We start from the raw sequence: 19,722 nt of genomic DNA, 5'->3' as shown, positions 1-19,722 counted from the left end.
ATCATTTTTATCATATATTTAATAAATTAATAGCAATAAACTGAAAATTCACAAATACGTGGAAAAACAGCAAAATATTGCCTTATTCGATGATATTTTGTTTATATCACCTAAAGGAAAAGGGGATGATAAACGTCAAAATATTGCTGAATTTGATGATTTTTAGTACGAAACAAAATGCAAGAAAACTTGCTTATAATGCAATACTATGCGAAAATCTGAGATATGAAGGCCAAAGCACATATCGTGATACTACATGAAATAGTATCGAAATATTGGTAAAAATGAATATATTTACGTAATATCAAACTACATGAAAAGCGTGAAAAAAGTCATTATTATACCAAATTTGAGGATTTTAACTTCGAATCATAAAGCGACGTTTCGTATTTTTTAGACCCTAGAAAAGACGTATAAAGATGTTGCTTCCAATACAAATGATAAAAATCAATGTGTTTTCATTAAAATTAACTAAAATGTTCCTGATTTTTGGTTTATATTACCGATGGAAGATGTACACGTAAAACCGTTCTAATATGGCTGAAACGTCGATATATGCAATAAAAACAGAACTTCTCCCCTTTTCAATTCCTTACTCAGTATTTTAACGAGAAACAAATAGATGATTGAAAATGAAGTATTTAAGGTTATTTTCTGATCAATTATGTGTTTGCATAATTTTTATCGTATATTTAATGAATTAATAACAATAAACTGAAAATTCACAAAAACGTGGAAAAAGGCCTAATTCGATGATATTTTGTTTATATCACATAAATGAAAAGGGTATGATAAAGGTCAAAATATTGCTAAATTCGATGATTTTTAGTACAAAACAAAATACAAGAAAACTTGCTTAAAAATGCAAAATTTGCGAAATTCTGAGATTTGAAGGCCAAATCACATATCGTGAGAAAACATGAAGTAGTATCGAAATATTGGTAAAAACGAATATATATACGTAAAATCGCACTACATGAATAACGTGAAAAAATTCACTATATTACCATATTTGAGGATTTTAACTTCAAATCATAAAGCGAGGTTTCGTGTTATTTAGATCCAAGAAAAGACATGACAATGTTGTTTCAAATACAAATGATAAAAATCAATGTGTTTTCATTAGAATTAACTAAAATGTTCCTGATTTTTCGTTTATATTACCGATGGAAGATGTACACGTAAAACCGCTCTAATTCGGCTGAAACGTCGATATATGCAATGAAAACAGAACTTCTCCCCTTTCGAATATCTTACTCAGTATTTTAACGAGAAACAAATAGTTGATTGAAAATGAAGTGTTTACGGTTAATTTGTAATCAATTATGTGTTTGCATCATTTTTATCGTATATTAATGAATTAATAGCAATAAACTGAAAAATCACAAATACGTGGAAAAACAGCAAAATATTGCCTAATTCGATGATATTTTGTTTATATCACCTAAAGGAAAAGGGGATGATAAACGTCAAAATATTGCTGAATTTGATGATTTTTAGTACGAAACAAAATGCAAGAAAACTTGCTTAAAATGCAATATTATGCGAAAATCTGAGATATGAAGGCCAAAGCACATATCGTGATAATACATGAAATAGTATCGAAATATTGGTAAAAATGAATATATTTACGTAATATCAAACTACATGAAAAGCGTGAAAAAAGTCATTATTATACCAAATTTGAGGATTTTAACTTCGAATCACAGAGCGACGTTTCGTATTTTTTAGACCCTAGAAAAGACGTATAAAGATGTTGCTTCCAATACAAATGATACAAATCAATGTGTTTTCATTAAAATTAACTAAAATGTTCCTGATTTTCGGTTTATATTACCGATGGAAGATGTACACGTAACACCGTTCTAATCCGGCTGAAACGTCGATATTTGCAATAAAAACAGAACTTCTCCCCTTTTCAATTCCTTACTCAGTATTTTAACGAGAAACAATTAGATGATTGAAAATAAAGTATTTAAGATTATTTTCTGATCAATTATGTGTTTGCATAAATTTTGTCGTATATTTAATGAATTAATAACAATAAACTTAAAATTCACAAAAACCTGGAAAAACGGCCTAATTTGATGATATTTTGTTTAAATAACATAAAGGAAAAGGGGATGATAAAGGCCAAAATATTGCTAAATTCGATGATTTTTAGTACAAAACAAAATACAAGAAAACTTGCTTAAAAATGCAATATATGCGAAATTCTGAGATTTGAAGGCCAAATCACATATCGTGAGAAAACATGAAGTATTATCGAAATATTGGTAAAAACGAATATATATACGTAAAATCGCACTACATGAATAACGTGAAAAAGTTCACTATATTACCATATTTGAGGATTTTAACTTCAAATCATAGAGCGAGGTTTCGTGTTATTTAGATCCAAGAAAAGACATGACAATGTTGTTTCAAATACAAATGATAAAAATCAATGTGTTTTCATTAGAATTAACTAGAATGGTCCTGATTTTTCGTTTATATTACCGATGAAAGATGTACACGTAAAACTGCTCTAATCGGGCTGAAACGTCGATATATGCAATAAAAACAGAACTTCTCCCCTTTCCAATATCTTACTCAGTATTTTAACGAGAAACAAATAGTTGATTGAAAATGAAGTGTTTACGGTTAATTTGTAATCAATTATGTGTTTGCATCATTTTTATCGTATATTAATGAATTAAAAGCAATAAACTGAAAAATCACAAATACGTGGAAAAACAGCAAAATATTGTCTAATTCGATGATATTTTGTTTATATCACCTAAAGGAAAAGGGGATGATAAACGTCAAAATATTGCTGAATTTGATGATTTTTAGTACGAAACAAAATGCAAGAAAACTTGCTTAAAATGCAATATTATGCGAAAATCTGAGATATGAAGGCCAAAGCACATATCGTGATACTACATGAAATAGTATCGAAATATTGGTAAAAATGAATATATTTACGTAATGTCAAACTACATGAAAAGCGTGAAAAAAGTCATTATTATACCAAATTTGAGGATTTTAACTTCGAATCATAGAGTGACGTTTCGTATTTTTTAGACCCTAGAAAAGACGTATAAAGATGTTGCTTCCAATACAAATGATAAAAATCAATGTGTTTTCATTTATTTTGTGAAATTCTGAGATTTGAAGGCCAAATCACATATCGTGAGAAAACATGAAGTAGTATCGAAATATTGGTAAAAACGAATATATATACGTAAAATCACACTACATGAATAACGTAAAAAAAGTCACTATATTACCATACTTGAGGATTTTAACTTCAAATCATACAGCGAGGTTTCGTATTATTTAGATCCAAGAAAAGACATATGACAATGTTGTTTCAAATACAAATGATGAAAATCAATGTGTTTTCATTAGAATTAACTAAAATGGTCCTGATTTTTCGTTTATATTACCGATGGAAGATGTACACGTAAAACCGCTCTAATCGGGCTGAAACGTCGATATATGCAATAAAAACAGAACTTCTCCCCTTTCCAATATCTTACTCAGTATTTTAACGAGAAACAAATAGTTGATTGAAAATGAAGGTTTACGGTTAATTTCTAATCAATTATGTGTTTGCATCATTTTTATCGTATATTAATGAATTAATAGCATTAAAGTGAAAAATCACAAATACGTGGAAAAACAGCAAAATATTGCCTAATTCGATGATATTTTGTTTATATCACCTAAAGGAAAAGGGGATGATAAACGTCAAAATATTGCTGAATTTGATGATTTTTAGTACGAAACAAAATGCAAGAAAACTTGCTTAAAATGCAATATTATGCAAAAATCTGAGATATGAAGGCCAAAGCACATATCGTGATACTACATGAAATAGTATTGAAATATTGGTAAAAATGAATATATTTAGTACAATACATCAAACTACATGAAAAGCGTGAAAAAAGTCATTATTATACCAAATTTGAGGATTTTAACTTCGAATCATAAAGCGACGTTTCGTATTTTTTAGACCCTAGAAAAGACGTATAAAGATGTTGCTTCCAATACAAATGATAAAAATCAATGTGTTTTCATTAAAATTAACTAAAATGTTCCTGATTTTCGGTTTATATTACCGATGGAAGATGTACACGTAAAACCGTTCTAATCCGGCTGAAACGTCGATATATGCAATAAAAACAGAACTTCTCCCCTTTTCAATTCCTTACTCAGTATTTTAACGAGAAACAAATAGATGATTGAAAATGAAGTATTTAAGGTTATTTTCTGATCAATTATGTGTTTTCATAATTTTTATCGTATATTTAATGAATTAATAACAATAAACTGAAAATTCACAAAAACGTGGAAAAACGGCCTAATTAATGATATTTTGTTTATATCACATAAATGAAAAGGGGATGATAGAGGTCAAAATATTGCTAAATTCGATGATTTTTAGTAGAAAACAAAATGCAAGAAAACTTGTTTAAAAATGCAAAATTTGCGAAATTCTGAGATTTGAAGGCCAAATCACATATCGTGAGAAAACATGAAGTAGTATCGAAATATTGGTAAAAACGAATATATATACGTAAAATCACACTACATGAATAACGTGAAAAAAGTCACTATATTACCATATTTGAGGATTTTAACTTCAAATCATACAGCGAGGTTTCGTATTATTTAGATCCAAGAAAAGACATATGACAATGTTGTTTCAAATACAAATGATAAAAATCAATGTGTTTTCATTAGCATTAACTAAAATGTTCCTGATTTTTCGTTTATATTACCGATGGAAGATGTACACGTAAAACCGCTCTAATTCGGCTGAAACGTCGATATATGCAATAAAACAGAACTTCTCCCCTTTTTAATGTCTTACTCAGTATTTTAACGAGAAACAAATAGTTGATTGAAAATGAAGTGTTTACGGTTAATTTCTAATCAATTGTGTTTGCATCATTTTTATCATATATTTAATAAATTAATAGCAATAAACTGAAAATTCACAAATACGTGGAAAAACAGCAAAATATTGCCTTATTCGATGATATTTTGTTTATATCACCTAAAGGAAAAGGGGATGATAAACGTCAAAATATTGCTGAATTTGATGATTTTTAGTACGAAACAAAATGCAAGAAAACTTGCTTATAATGCAATACTATGCGAAAATCTGAGATATGAAGGCCAAAGCACATATCGTGATACTACATGAAATAGTATCGAAATATTGGTAAAAATGAATATATTTACGTAATATCAAACTACATGAAAAGCGTGAAAAAAGTCATTATTATACCAAATTTGAGGATTTTAACTTCGAATCATAGAGCGACGTTTCGTATTTTTTAGACCCTAGAAAAGACGTATAAAGATGTTGCTTCCAATACAAATGATAAAAATCAATGTGTTTTCATTAAAATTAACTAAAATGTTCCTGATTTTTGGTTTATATTACCGATGGAAGATGTACACGTAAAACCGTTCTAATATGGCTGAAACGTCGATATATGCAATGAAAACAGAACTTCTCCCCTTTTCAATTCCTTACTCAGTATTTTAACGAGAAACAAATAGATGATTGAAAATGAAGTATTTAAGGTTATTTTCTGATCAATTATGTGTTTGCATAATTTTTATCGTATATTTAATGAATTAATAACAATAAACTGAAAATTCACAAAAACGTGGAAAAAGGCCTAATTCGATGATATTTTGTTTATATCACATAAATGAAAAGGGTATGATAAAGGTCAAAATATTGCTAAATTCGATGATTTTTAGTACAAAACAAAATACAAGAAAACTTGCTTAAAAATACAAAATTTGCGAAATTCTGGGATTTGAAGGCCAAATCACATATCGTGAGAAAACATGAAGTAGTATCGAAATATTGGTAAAAACGAATATATATACGTAAAATCGCACTACATGAATAACGTGAAAAAAGTCACTATATTACCATATTTGAGGATTTTAACTTCAAATCATAGAGCGAGGTTTCGTGTTATTTAGATCCAAGAAAAGACATGACAATGTTGTTTCAAATACAAATGATAAAAATCAATGTGTTTTCATTAGAATTAACTAAAATGTTCCTGATTTTTCGTTTATAATACCGATGGAAGATGTACACGTAAAACCGCTCTAATTCGGCTGAAACGTCGATATATGCAATGAAAACAGAACTTCTCCCCTTTCCAATATCTTACTCAGTATTTTAACGAGAAACAAATAGTTGATTGAAAATGAAGTGTTTACGGTTAATTTGTAATCAATTATGTGTTTGCATCATTTTTATCGTATATTAATGAATTAATAGCAATAAACTGAAAAATCTCAAATACGTGGAAAAACAGCAAAATATTGCCTAATTCGATGATATTTTGTTTATATCACCTAAAGGAAAAGGGGATGATAAACGTCAAAATATTGCTGAATTTGATGATTTTTAGTACGAAACAAAATGCAAGAAAACTTGCTTAAAATGCAATATTATGCGAAAATCTGAGATATGAAGGCCAAAGCACATATCGTGATACTACATGAAATAGTATCGAAATATTGGTAAAAATGAATATATTTACGTAATATCAAACTACATGAAAAGCGTGAAAAAAGTCATTATTATACCTAATTTGAGGATTTTAACTTCGAATCATAGAGTGACGTTTCGTATTTTTTAGACCCTAGAAAAGACGTATAAAGATGTTGCTTCCAATACAAATGTTAAAAATCAATGTGTTTTCATTTATTTTGTGAAATTCTGAGATTTGAAGGCCAAATTACATATCGTGAGAAAACATGAAGTAGTATCGAAATATTGGTAAAAACGAATATATATACGTAAAATCACACTACATGAATAACGTAAAAAAAGTCACTATATTACCATATTTGAGGATTTTAACTTCAAATCATACAGCGAGGTTTCGTATTATTTAGATCCAAGAAAAGACATATGACAATGTTGTTTCAAATACAAATGATGAAAATCAATGTGTTTTCATTAGAATTAACTAAAATGGTCCTGATTTTCCGTTTATATTACCGATGAAAGATGTACATGTAAAACCGCTCTAATCGGGCTGAAACGTCGATATATGCAATAAAAACAGAACTTCTCCCCTTTCCAATATCTTACTCAGTATTTTAACGAGAAACAAATAGTTGATTGAAAATGAAGTGTTTACGGTTAATTTGTAATCAATTATGTGTTTGCATCATTTTTATCGTATATTAATGAATTAATAGCAATAAACTGAAAAATCACAAATACGTGGAAAAACAGCAAAATATTGCCTAATTCGATGATATTTTGTTTATATCACCTAAAGGAAAAGGGGATGATAAACGTCAAAATATTGCTGAATTTGATGATTTTTAGTACGAAACAAAATGCAAGAAAACTTGCTTAAAATGCAATATTATGCGAAAATCTGAGATATGAAGGCCAAAGCACATATCGTGATACTACATGAACTAGTATCGAAATATTGGTAAAAATGAATATATTTACGTAATATCAAACTACATGAAAAGCGTGAAAAAAGTCATTATTATACCAAATTTGAGGATTTTAACTTCGAATCACAGAGCGACGTTTCGTATTTTTTAGACCCTAGAAAAGACGTATAAAGATGTTGCTTCCAATACAAATGATACAAATCAATGTGTTTTCATTAAAATTAACTAAAATGTTCCTGATTTTCGGTTTATATTACCGATGGAAGATGTACACGTAACACCGTTCTAATCCGGCTGAAACGTCGATATTTGCAATAAAAACAGAACTTCTCCCCTTTTCAATTCCTTACTCAGTATTTTAACGAGAAACAATTAGATGATTGAAAATAAAGTATTTAAGGTTATTTTCTGATCAATTATGTGTTTGCATAAATTTTGTCGTATATTTAATGAATTAATAACAATAAACTTAAAATTCACAAAAACCTGGAAAAACGGCCTAATTTGATGATATTTTGTTTAAATAACATAAAGGAAAAGGGGATGATAAAGGCCAAAATATTGCTAAATTCGATGATTTTTAGTACAAAACAAAATACAAGAAAACTTGCTTAAAAATGCAATATATGCGAAATTCTGAGATTTGAAGGCCAAATCACATATCGTGGGAAAACATGAAGTATTATCGAAATATTGGTAAAAACGAATATATATACGTAAAATCGCACTACATGAATAACGTGAAAAAGTTCACTATATTACCATATTTGAGGATTTTAACTTCAAATCATAGAGCGAGGTTTCGTGTTATTTAGATCCAAGAAAAGACATGACAATGTTGTTTCAAATACAAATGATAAAAATCAATGTGTTTTCATTAGAATTAACTAAAATGGTCCTGATTTTTCGTTTATATTACCGATGAAAGATGTACACGTAAAACTGCTCTAATCGGGCTGAAACGTCGATATATGCAATAAAAACAGAACTTCTCCCCTTTCCAATATCTTACTCAGTATTTTAACGAGAAACAAATAGTTGATTGAAAATGAAGTGTTTACGGTTAATTTGTAATCAATTATGTGTTTGCATCATTTTTATCGTATATTAATGAATTAAAAGCAATAAACTGAAAAATCACAAATACGTGGAAAAACAGCAAAATATTGTCTAATTCGATGATATTTTGTTTATATCATCTAAAGGAAAAGGGGATGATAAACGTCAAAATATTGCTGAATTTGATGATTTTTAGTACGAAACAAAATGCAAGAAAACTTGCTTAAAATGCAATATTATGCGAAAATCTGAGATATGAAGGCCAAAGCACATATCGTGATACTACATGAAATAGTATCGAAATATTGGTAAAAATGAATATATTTACGTAATATCAAACTACATGAAAAGCGTGAAAAAAGTCATTATTATACCAAATTTGAGGATTTTAACTTCGAATCATAGAGTGACGTTTCGTATTTTTTAGACCCTAGAAAAGACGTATAAAGATGTTGCTTCCAATACAAATGATAAAAATCAATGTGTTTTCATTTATTTTGTGAAATTCTGAGATTTGAAGGCCAAATCACATATCGTGAGAAAACATGAAGTAGTATCGAAATATTGGTAAAAACGAATATATATACGTAAAATCACACTACATGAATAACGTAAAAAAAGTCACTATATTACCATACTTGAGGATTTTAACTTCAAATCATACAGCGAGGTTTCGTATTATTTAGATCCAAGAAAAGACATATGACAATGTTGTTTCAAATACAAATGATGAAAATCAATGTGTTTTCATTAGAATTAACTAAAATGGTCCTGATTTTCCGTTTATATTACCGATGAAAGATGTACACGTAAAACCGCTCTAATCGGGCTGAAACGTCGATATATGCAATAAAAACAGAACTTCTCCCCTTTCCAATATCTTACTCAGTATTTTAACGAGAAACAAATAGTTGATTGAAAATGAAGTGTTTACGGTTAATTTGTAATCAATTATGTGTTTGCATCATTTTTATCGTATATTAATGAATTAATAGCAATAAACTGAAAAATCACAAATACGTGGAAAAACAGCAAAATATTGCCTAATTCGATGATATTTTGTTTATATCACCTAAAGGAAAAGGGGATGATAAACGTCAAAATATTGCTGAATTTGATGATTTTTAGTACGAAACAAAATGCAAGAAAACTTGCTTAAAATGCAATATTATGCGAAAATCTGAGATATGAAGGCCAAAGCACATATCGTGATACTACATGAAATAGTATCGAAATATTGGTAAAAATGAATATATTTACGTAATATCAAACTACATGAAAAGCGTGAAAAAAGTCATTATTATACCAAATTTGAGGATTTTAACTTCGAATCACAGAGCGACGTTTCGTATTTTTTAGACCCTAGAAAAGACGTATAAAGATGTTGCTTCCAATACAAATGATACAAATCAATGTGTTTTCATTAAAATTAACTAAAATGTTCCTGATTTTCGGTTTATATTACCGATGGAAGATGTACACGTAACACCGTTCTAATCCGGCTGAAACGTCGATATTTGCAATAAAAGCAGAACTTCTCCCCTTTTCAATTCCTTACTCAGTATTTTAACGAGAAACAATTAGATGATTGAAAATAAAGTATTTAAGGTTATTTTCTGATCAATTATGTGTTTGCATAAATTTTGTCGTATATTTAATGAATTAATAACAATAAACTTAAAATTCACAAAAACCTGGAAAAACGGCCTAATTTGATGATATTTTGTTTAAATAACATAAAGGAAAAGGGGATGATAAAGGCCAAAATATTGCTAAATTCGATGATTTTTAGTACTAAACAAAATACAAGAAAACTTGCTTATAAATGCAAAATTTGCGAAATTCTGAGATTTGAAGGCCAAATCACATATCGTGAGAAAACATGAAGTAGTATCGAAATATTGGTAAGAACGAATATATATACGTAAAATCACACTACATGAATAACGTGAAAAAAGTCACTATATTACCATATTTGAGGATTTTAACTTCAAATCATAGAGCGAGGTTTCGTGTTATTTAGATCCAAGAAAAGACATGACAATGTTGTTTCAAATACAAATGATAAAAATCAATGTGTTTTCATTAGAATTAACTAAAATGTTCCTGATTTTTCGTTTATATTACCGATGGAAGATGTACACGTAAAACCGCTGTAATTCGGCTGAAACGTCGATATATGCAATAAAAACAGAACTTCTCCCCTTTCCAATATCTTATTCAGTATTCTAACGAGAAAGAAATAGTTGATTGAAAATGAAGTGTTTACGGTTAATTTCTAATCAATTATGTGTTTGCATCATTTTTATCGTATATTAATGAATTAATAGCAATAAAGTGAAAAATCACAAATTCGTGGAAAAACAGCAAAATATTGCCTAATTCGATGATATTTTGTTTATATCACCTAAAGGAAAAGGGGATGATAAACGTCAAAATATTGCTGAATTTGATGATTTTTAGTACGAAACAAAATGCAAGAAAACTTGCTTAAAGTGCAATATTATGCGAAAATCTGAGATATGAAGGCCAAAGCACATATTGTGATACTACATGAAATAGTATTGAAATATTGGTAAAAATGAATATATTTAGTACAATACATCAAACTACATGAAAAGCGTGAAAAAAGTCATTATTATACCAAATTTGAGGATTTTAACTTCGAATCATAGAGCGACGTTTCGTATTTTTTAGACCCTAGAAAAGACGTATAAAGATGTTGCTTCCAATATAAATGATAAAAATCAATGTGTTTTCATTAAAATTAACTAAAATGTTCCTGATTTTCGGTTTATATTACCGATGGAAGATGTACACGTAAAACCGTTCTAATCCGGCTGAAACGTCGATATATGCAATAAAAACAGAACTTCTCCCCTTTTCAATTCCTTACTCAGTATTTTAACGAGAAACAAATAGATGATTGAAAATGAAGTATTTAAGGTTATTTTCTGATCAATTATGTGTTTTCATAATTTTTATCGTATATTTAATGAATTAATAACAATAAACTGAAAATTCACAAAAACGTGGAAAAACGGCCTAATTAATGATATTTTGTTTATATCACATAAATGAAAAGGGGATGATAGAGGTCAAAATATTGCTAAATTCTATGATTTTTAGTAGAAAACAAAATGCAAGAAAACTTGTTTAAAAATGCAAAATTTGCGAAATTCTGAGATTTGAAGGCCAAATCACATATCGTGAGAAAACATGAAGTAGTATCGAAATATTGGTAAAAACGAATATATATACGTAAAATCACACTACATGAATAACGTGAAAAAAGTCACTATATTACCATATTTGAGGATTTTAACTTCAAATCATACAGCGAGGTTTCGTATTATTTAGATCCAAGAAAAGACATATGACAATGTTGTTTCAAATACAAATGATAAAAATCAATGTGTTTTCATTAGCATTAACTAAAATGTTCCTGATTTTTCGTTTATATTACCGATGGAAGATGTACACGTAAAACCGCTCTAATTCGGCTGAAACGTCGATATATGCAATAAAACAGAACTTCTCCCCTTTTTAATGTCTTACTCAGTATTTTAACGAGAAACAAATAGTTGATTGAAAATGAAGTGTTTACGGTTAATTTCTAATCAATTGTGTTTGCATCATTTTTATCATATATTTAATAAATTAATAGCAATAAACTGAAAATTCACAAATACGTGGAAAAACAGCAAAATATTGCCTTATTCGATGATATTTTGTTTATATCACCTAAAGGAAAAGGGGATGATAAACGTCAAAATATTGCTGAATTTGATGATTTTTAGTACGAAACAAAATGCAAGAAAACTTGCTTATAATGCAATAATATGCGAAAATCTGAGATATGAAGGCCAAAGCTCATATCGTGATACTACATGAAATAGTATCGAAATATTGGTAAAAATGAATATATTTACGTAATATCAAACTACATGAAAAGCGTGAAAAAAGTCATTATTATACCAAATTTGAGGATTTTAACTTCGAATCATAGAGTGACGTTTCGTATTTTTTAGACCCTAGAAAAGACGTATAAAGATGTTGCTTCCAATACAAATGATAAAAATCAATGTGTTTTCATTAAAATTAACTAAAATGTTCCTGATTTTTGGTTTATATTACCGATGGAAGATGTACACGTAAAACCGTTCTAATCCGGCTGAAACGTCGATATATGCAATAAAAACAGAACTTCTCCCCTTTTCAATTCCTTACTCAGTATTTTAACGAGAAACAATTAGATGATTGAAAATGAAGTATTTAAGGTTATTTTCTGATCAATTATGTGTTTGCATAATTTTTATCGTATATTTATTGAATTAATAACAATAAACTGAAAATTCACAAAAAACTGGAAAAACGGCCTAATTTGATGATATTTTGTTTAAATAACATAATATTGCTAAATTCGATGATTTTTAGTACAAAACAAAATACAAGAAAACTTGCTTATAAATGCAAAATTTGCGAAATTCTGAGATTTGAAGGCCAAATCACATATCGTGAGAAAACATGAAGTAGTATCGAAATATTGGTAAGAACGAATATATATACGTAAAATCACACTACATGAATAACGTGAAAAAAGTCACTATATTACCATATTTGAGGATTTTAACTTCAAATCATAGAGCGAGGTTTCGTGTTATTTAGATCCAAGAAAAGACATGACAATGTTGTTTCAAATACAAATGATAAAAATCAATGTGTTTTCATTAGAATTAACTAAAATGTTCCTGATTTTTCGTTTATATTACCGATGGAAGATGTACACGTAAAACCGCTCTAATTCGGCTGAAACGTCGATATATGCAATAAAAACAGAACTTCTCCCCTTTCCAATATCTTATTCAGTATTCTAACGAGAAACAAATAGTTGATTGAAAATGAAGTGTTTACGGTTAATTTCTAATCAATTATGTGTTTGCATCATTTTTATCGTATATTAATGAATTAATAGCAATAAAGTGAAAAATCACAAATTCGTGGAAAAACAGCAAAATATTGCCTAATTCGATGATATTTTGTTTATATCACCTAAAGGAAAAGGGGATGATAAACGTCAAAATATTGCTGAATTTGATGATTTTTAGTACGAAACAAAATGCAAGAAAACTTGCTTAAAGTGCAATATTATGCGAAAATCTGAGATATGAAGGCCAAAGCACATATTGTGATACTACATGAAATAGTATTGAAATATTGGTAAAAATGAATATATTTAGTACAATACATCAAACTACATGAAAAGCGTGAAAAAAGTCATTATTATACCAAATTTGAGAATTTTAACTTCGAATCATAGAGCGACATTTCGTATTTTTTAGACCCTAGAAAAGACGTATAAAGATGTTGCTTCCAATACAAATGATAAAAATCAATGTGTTTTCATTAAAATTAACTAAAATGTTCCTGATTTTCGGTTTATATTACCGATGGAAGATGTACACGTAAAACCGTTCTAATCCGGCTGAAACGTCGATATATGCAATAAAAACAGAACTTCTCCCCTTTTCAATTCCTTACTCAGTATTTTAACGAGAAACAAATAGATGATTGAAAATGAAGTATTTAAGGTTATTTTCTGATCAATTATGTGTTTTCATAATTTTTATCGTATATTTATTGAATTAATAACAATAAACTGAAAATTCACAAAAACGTGGAAAAACGGCCTAATTAATGATATTTTGTTTATATCACATAAATGAAAAGGGGATGATAGAGGTCAAAATATTGCTAAATTCGATGATTTTTAGTAGAAAACAAAATGCAAGAAAACTTGTTTAAAAATGCAAAATTTGCGAAATTCTGAGATTTGAAGGCCAAATCACATATCGTGAGAAAACATGAAGTAGTATCGAAATATTGGTAAAAACGAATATATATACGTAAAATCACACTACATGAATAACGTGAAAAAAGTCACTATATTACCATATTTGAGGATTTTAACTTCAAATCATACAGCGAGGTTTCGTATTATTTAGATCCAAGAAAAGACATATGACAATGTTGTTTCAAATACAAATGATAAAAATCAATGTGTTTTCATTAGCATTAACTAAAATGTTCCTGATTTTTCGTTTATATTACCGATGGAAGATGTACACGTAAAACCGCTCTAATTCGGCTGAAACGTCGATATATGCAATAAAACAGAACTTCTCCCCTTTTTAATGTCTTACCCAGTATTTTAACGAGAAACAAATAGTTGATTGAAAATGAAGTGTTTACGGTTAATTTCTAATCAATTGTGTTTGCATCATTTTTATCATATATTTAATAAATTAATAGCAATAAACTGAAAATTCACAAATACGTGGAAAAACAGCAAAATATTGCCTTATTCGATGATATTTTGTTTATATCACCTAAAGGAAAAGGGGATGATAAACGTCAAAATATTGCTGAATTTGATGATTTTTAGTACGAAACAAAATGCAAGAAAACTTGCTTATAATGCAATAATATGCGAAAATCTGAGATATGAAGGCCAAAGCACATATCGTGATACTACATGAAATAGTATCGAAATATTGGTAAAAATGAATATATTTACGTAATATCAAACTACATGAAAAGCGTGAAAAAAGTCATTATTATACCAAATTTGAGGATTTTAACTTCGAATCATAAAGCGACGTTTCGTATTTTTTAGACCCTAGAAAAGACGTATAAAGATGTTGCTTCCAATACAAATGATAAAAATCAATGTGTTTTCATTAAAATTAACTAAAATGTTCCTGATTTTTGGTTTATATTACCGATGGAAGATGTACACGTAAAACCGTTCTAATATGGCTGAAACGTCGATATATGCAATAAAAACAGAACTTCTCCCCTTTTCAATTCCTTACTCAGTATTTTAACGAGAAACAAATAGATGATTGAAAATGAAGTATTTAAGGTTATTTTCTGATCAATTATGTGTTTGCATAATTTTTATCGTATATTTAATGAATTAATAACAATAAACTGAAAATTCACAAAAACGTGGAAAAAGGCCTAATTCGATGATATTTTGTTTATATCACATAAATGAAAAGGGTATAATAAAGGTCAAAATATTGCTAAATTCGATGATTTTTAGTACAAAACAAAATGCAAGAAAACTTATTTAAAAATGCAAAATTTGCGAAATTCTGAGATTTGAAGGCCAAATCACATATCGTGAGAAAACATGAAGTAGTATCGAAATATTGGTAAAAACGAATATATATACGTAAAATCACACTACATGAATAACGTGAAAAAAGTCACTATATTACCATATTTGAGGATTTTAACTTCAAATCATACAGCGAGGTTTCGTATTATTTAGATCCAAGAAAAGACATATGACAATGTTGTTTCAAATACAAATGATAAAAATCAATGTGTTTTCATTAGAATTAACTAAAATGTTCCTGATTTTTCGTTTATATTACCGATGGAAGATGTACACGTAAAACCGTTCTAATCCGGCTGAAACGTCGATATATGCAATAAAAACAGAACTTCTCCCCTTTTCAATTCCTTACTCAGTATTTTAACGAGAAACAATTAGATGATTGAAAATGAAGTATTTAAGGTTATTTTCTGATCAATTATGTGTTTGCATAATTTTTATCGTATATTTATTGAATTAATACCAATAAACTGGAAATTCACAAAAACCTGGAAAAACGGCCTAATTTGATGATATTTTGTTTAAATAACATAATATTGCTAAATTCGATGATTTTTAGTACAAAACAAAATACAAGAAAACTTGCTTATAAATGAAAAATTTGCGAAATTCTGAGATTTGAAGGCCAAATCACATATCGTGAGAAAACATGAAGTAGTATCGAAATATTGGTAAGAACGAATATATATACGTAAAATCACACTACATGAATAACGTGAAAAAAGTCACTATATTACCATATTTGAGGATTTTAACTTCAAATCATAGAGCGAGGTTTCGTGTTATTTAGATCCAAGAAAAGACATGACAATGTTGTTTCAAATACAAATAATAAAAATCAATGTGTTTTCATTAGAATTAACTAAAATGGTCCTGATTTTTCGTTTATATTACCGATGAAAGATGTACACGTAAAACCACTCTAATCGGGCTGAAACGTCGATATATGCAATAAAAACAGAACTTCTCCCCTTTGCAATATCTTACTCAGTATTTTAACGAGAAACAAATAGTTGATTGAAAATGAAGTGTTTACGGTTAATTTGTAATCAATTATGTGTTTGCATCATTTTTATCGTATATTAATGAATTAATAGCAATAAACTGAAAAATCACAAATACGTGGAAAACAGCAAAATATTGCCTAATTCGATGATATTTTGTTTATATCACCTAAAGGAAAAGGGGATGATAAACGTCAAAATATTGCTGAATTTGATGATTTTTAGTACGAAACAAAATGCAAGAAAACTTGCTTAAAATGCAATATTATGCGAAAATCTGAGATATGAAGGCCAAAGCACATATCGTGAACCAACATGAAATAGTATCGAAATATTGGTAAAAATGAATATATTTACGTAATATCAAACTACATGAAAAGCGTGAAAAAAGTCATTATTATACCAAATTTGAGGATTTTAACTTCGAATCATAGAGTGACGTTTCGTATTTTTTAGACCCTAGAAAAGACGTATAAAGATGTTGCTTCCAATACAAATGATAAAAATCAATGTGTTTTCATTTATTTTGTGAAATTCTGAGTTTTGAAGGCCAAATCACATATCGTGAGAAAACATGAAGTAGCATCGAAATATTGGTAAAAACGAATATATATACGTAAAATCACACTACATGAATAACGTAAAAAAATCACTATATTACCATATTTGAGGATTTTAACTTCAAATCATACAGCGAGGTTTCGTATTATTTAGATCCAAGAAAAGACATATGACAATGTTGTTTCAAATACAAATGATGAAAATCAATGTGTTTTCATTAGAATTAACTAAAATGGTCCTGATTTTCCGTTTATATTACCGATGAAAGATGTACACGTAAAACCGCTCTAATCGGGCTGAAACGTCGATATATGCAATAAAAACAGAACTTCTCCCCTTTCCAATATCTTACTCAGTATTTTAACGAGAAACAAATAGTTGATTGAAAATGAAGTGTTTACGGTTAATTTGTAATCAATTATGTGTTTGCATCATTTTTATCGTATATTAATGAATTAATAGCAATAAACTGAAAAATCACAAATACGTGGAAAAACAGCAAAATATTTCCTAATTCGATGATATTTTGTTTATATCACCTAAAGGAAAAGGGGATGATAAACGTCAAAATATTGCTGAATTTGATGATTTTTAGTACGAAACAAAATGCAAGAAAACTTGCTTAAAATGCAATATTATGCGAAAATCTGAGATATGAAGGCCAAAGCACATATCGTGATACTACATGAAATAGTATCGAAATATTGGTAAAAATGAATATATTTACGTAATATCAAACTACATGAAAAGCGTGAAAAAAGTCATTATTATACCAAATTTGAGGATTTTAACTTCGAATCACAGAGCGACGTTTCGTATTCTTTAGACCCTAGAAAAGACGTATAAAGATGTTGCTTCCAATACAAATGATACAAATCAATGTGTTTTCATTAAAATTAACTAAAATGTTCCTGATTTTCGGTTTATATTACCGATGGAAGATGTACACGTAACACCGTTCTAATCCGGCTGAAACGTCGATATTTGCAATAAAAACAGAACTTCTCCCCTTTTCAATTCCTTACTCAGTATTTTAACGAGAAACAATTAGATGATTGAAAATAAAGTATTTAAGGTTATTTTCTGATCAATTATGTGTTTCCATAAATTTTGTCGTATATTTAATGAATTAATAACAATAAACTTAAAATTCACAAAAACCTGGAAAAACGGCCTAATTTGATGATATTTTGTTTAAATAACATAAAGGAAAAGGGGATGATAAAGGCCAAAATATTGCTAAATTCGATGATTTTTAGTACAAAACAAAATACAAGAAAACTTGCTTAAAAATGCAATATATGCGAAATTCTGAGATTTGAAGGCCAAATCACATATCGTGAGAAAACATGAAGTATTATCGAAATATTGGTAAAAACGAATATATATACGTAAAATCGCACTACATGAATAACGTGAAAAAGTTCACTATATTACCATATTTGAGGATTTTAACTTCAAATCATAGAGCGAGGTTTCGTGTTATTTAGATCCAAGAAAAGACATGACAATGTTGTTTCAAATACAAATGATAAAAATCAATGTGTTTTCATTAGAATTAACTAAAATGGTCCTGATTTTTCGTTTATATTACCGATGAAAGATGTACACGTAAAACTGCTCTAATCGGGCTGAAACGTCGATATATGCAATAAAAACAGAACTTCTCCCCTTTCCAATATCTTACTCAGTATTTTAACGAGAAACAAATAGTTGATTGAAAATGAAGTGTTTACGGTTAATTTGTAATCAATTATGTGTTTGCATCATTTTTATCGTATATTAATGAATTAAAAGCAATAAACTGAAAAATCACAAATACGTGGAAAAACAGCAAAATATTGTCTAATTCGATGATATTTTGTTTATATCACCTAAAGGAAAAGGGGATGATAAACGTCAAAATATTGCTGAATTTGATGATTTTTAGTACGAAACAAAATGCAAGAAAACTTGCTTAAAATGCAATATTATGCGAAAATCTGAGATATGAAGGCCAAAGCACATATCGTGATACTACATGAAATAGTATCGAAATATTGGTAAAAATGAATATATTTACGTAATATCAAACTACATGAAAAGCGTGAAAAAAGTCATTATTATACCAAATTTGAGGATTTTAACTTCGAATCATAGAGTGACGTTTCGTATTTTTTAGACCCTAGAAAAGACGTATAAAGATGTTGCTTCCAATACAAATGATAAAAATCAATGTGTTTTCATTTATTTTGTGAAATTCTGAGATTTGAAGGCCAAATCACATATCGTGAGAAAACATGAAGTAGTATCGAAATATTGGTAAAAACGAATATATATACGTAAAATCACACTACATGAATAACGTAAAAAAAGTCACTATATTACCATACTTGAGGATTTTAACTTCAAATCATACAGCGAGGTTTCGTATTATTTAGATCCAAGAAAAGACATATGACAATGTTGTTTCAAATACAAATG

Source organism: Procambarus clarkii, chromosome 32 (assembly GCF_040958095.1).
Source record: "Procambarus clarkii isolate CNS0578487 chromosome 32, FALCON_Pclarkii_2.0, whole genome shotgun sequence".
NCBI classification, from domain to species: Eukaryota; Metazoa; Arthropoda; class Malacostraca; order Decapoda; family Cambaridae; genus Procambarus; species Procambarus clarkii.
The sequence above is the reverse complement of the archived record's forward strand: the minus strand, read 5'-3'. Positions refer to the sequence as shown.